This window comes from Desmodus rotundus, chromosome 1 (genome assembly GCF_022682495.2).
Source record: "Desmodus rotundus isolate HL8 chromosome 1, HLdesRot8A.1, whole genome shotgun sequence".
NCBI classification, from domain to species: domain Eukaryota; kingdom Metazoa; phylum Chordata; class Mammalia; order Chiroptera; family Phyllostomidae; genus Desmodus; species Desmodus rotundus.
Window position 1 is genome coordinate 197389115 of NC_071387.1, and position 3256 is coordinate 197392370.

Sequence of the window (3256 nt, forward strand, 5' to 3'; positions counted from 1 at the left end):
CGAGGTCACAAGCTAGCTTGTCTACCTTCAGGCATCTGATGTGCACACTTTTCATTCCTGGCAAGAAGGGGAAAAAGAAAAGGCATACATCCCTTTTTATCTAGAAAGCAATAGTTTCCCCGGAAGCTAACCCTTTAGACTTTTTGATTCCATCTCATTGCCCAAAGGAGCTCTCAAAGGAGTCTGGAGATGTGAATACATGTACCTGTAGTATATAGTTTGGCCCCATTAAATTCAGGATTCCATCAGTAAAAGAAAAGGGAAGAACAGATATTAAGTAATTAGCAGGATTCACCACCATGAGAAACACCTGCATTTGAGAAATGGGTAAAGAGATAGGAACACATGAAGGGCATAGAGAGGTGCGCTATGAGAAGCACGTAAGAGCAGGGTGCCAAAGAAGCATAAAATGCAGCCTCAGGTTCCAATAAGAGGATGACAGAAACCCGCCCACCTCACATGGCAATCAGGACCTCCCCGGGGATGTCCGAATATAAAAAATCTATACTGTTAAGGGAAGAATTCAAATAATTTATTTCATCCTGAGCTGTGGGCACTATAATAAACAGCACTGATAAACCTGATACAAAGAAGTACAGAGAGATTAGGGTGAGAGCATACCTAGAGGGCCTGGTAAAATTTACCTTGTGGTCCTTCCACAGAGAGCCTGATGGGATGCTCCGTGGGCTGCTCTACCTAAGTTTGTTGAAAAGGTCCCTGACTTAGAGGGCCCATAGGAGAAAATAAAGCAGACTCCGTTTCCTTTACAATGCCCTGTCCGTGAAGTAGTATTAGCATTTACTGCAATGGCAGAGAACAGGAAGAAGGTCATCCCTCCTTCAGGTACGTGTCCTGTAGCCATGCTGTCTTCCTTCCGCCTCTGAATTACAGAAATCACGCTAACAGCCATAACTGCAAGGCAGATGGTCAGTACACCAGACAGGCTGCTTGTACAAAGTATGCACTCTATTTTAACTAGCTTTCATAATTTATATCCTAAATAATTGTTGTATGTTTGTTAACATACTCTAAAAGAAAAGGTACTGAGGCACTATCATTCTTATCTCCTGAGGGCATGTTGGGAGCAAAAATTTGCTTTTGAATGTTTGTCTCTTTTGTTAGAATATATGCAATCTTTTAACAAGAAAGATAGTTGCAGAAATATTATATACATTTTCTTGAAGTTATCCTGCATAAAGCATCCTAACTTCCAAGACACAGAATACTTGCTATATGAACAATTATTAAAAGCCCAATGTGCCATTTTAAGTATATTTTGCGCCTAGAAATTTTAATAAAGTTTTACGTTAGAGATAAAAATAAAGTTGCTTTTTCAGATTTCACTTCAGTACACAGTGTCAGATATCTCCCCCAATTTTGAGTCTATGAAAATTTATCAAATGTATTGATTTCTTAGCCCTGGGTAGTAACTAAAATGAAAACTTTGGTCAACTAATTGTTTTAAGGAATGCCTATGACACGCACAGCCTGTTGAGTTTAGGCTCTTAGTGAACACTTCTGCCCAGAATGGGAGAAATGTGGTAAATATTGTAAAGATACTATATCTTATATAGTATCATTCATTTATATACATTCAACTGAATGTAGTGATCTCTCAGGTAAAACTAAATCCAGTTATGAGAAAACAGAACTAAAAAAAAAACAACACTGGATTGTAATCTGTGGAAGTGCATTCCCTCTCTGTCCCAGCTCAAGGGGCCTTGGAAAGGGTTGAGACCCTGACCATGTGTGAAAGAATTAGATGTAAGATAACATATCTGATGAGGTTCAGGTCTTCTTGGGCACTAGTTTCTCTAAATATTTAGATTATTAAATGGAAATGTAGGAAGAAGCAAAAGAAAGGGTGGACTTCAATACACTGTAGAAAGGAACTTACTACCATTATAAATATCCAAACTTAAAATTAAATAGTGAATTCCCTTTTTATTTGAAGGGATCAAAGGATCAAACACTTGAAAACCAAGTTAACTGCTGGTTAAATGGTCCCCTAGAGCAGAGCCACCTCCTTACACAGCCCATGGGGTGTCATTCACATTTTTGTCTATGTGAATGACATTCCACTGGCCAGCACTTTAAATAGTGTAGAAACATATCTTCAACAGGTAGGAAAAAGAAGATAATGTAAGTCACATGAATACAAATGATGTGGGTAAAAAAAGAGAGAGTGAGGAGAAAGAGAAGCCATATGATGACCTGCCAGACCCGTGGTTTAAAAGAGAAGAGATTAGCCTGATAGAAGTCCAAGATTTCAAAACTGTGCAACCACGCAAACAGTGGACTTTTTGCAGAGAGGGACTTGGAGCAAGAAACTAGTCTTTGGAAGAAGTCAAGAATGAATCACGCTATTGGATGATGGCATGAAGTCCCACGGAAATGCGTGTAAATTTCCGCACCCTGTGAGACTACAACCTTCCTCTCTCTCATTCCGACTCTCTCATGCCTTTTACTTTATCCCCCACTAGTGCTAACAAGAAGAGTTTTCACAGAGTAGAATTCAAACCACCCTTGCTGAGTCGAACGCGTGATGTTTTACATCATGCATCGGGTTAAATCGACACACATCCAGCCAGAATCTCGGTGTGTAAATTGTACCATTCGCATGAGAAGGGGACTGGAAACCTGCATTTTGCCAGCCACTAGGATGCCATTCAGAAAATTACAGCTTCCGTGGCTGAAATGAGTTAATATCCTGCCAAACAGAAAGGATTGTGTTTTCTTGTGTTGCCAACAGATTATCTTAGATGCCTGTGGCAAAGACCACTGAGACCATTCAAGCCGTTTAGTTAACTATTCAGTTATAGATAACTAAAGTTGCACTTTCATCAAAGGATATTATAAACAGGAGCACAGGCAAGATTCCTATTAGACATAAAGAAATGCACAGAAATGAAACTTACATTATATGAGAGAGAAAAATGTTACAGAACATAAACTCGGGCTGAGTGTTTAATAACAGGTGCTCCAAATTTTAACCATAGAATTGTCTTTATTGTAGATACATTGACAGATGCAAAATGTTGTCATATTAATTATTGAAGTGAAGTTTGAGTTTCGATATATACCGTCGTCAGTGTTTAAGAAGTGTTTTTTCAACGGACATGATCAATTCACTTATTCCACAAGTACACAGTGCAACTTGGGATCCTTGCTGCTCAGTGAGAGAAATCAAAGCCCATCCTACTAACGTGTAAATATGTATATTCACATATTGTGAAAAGGTTAAGAGGGTTAGAAA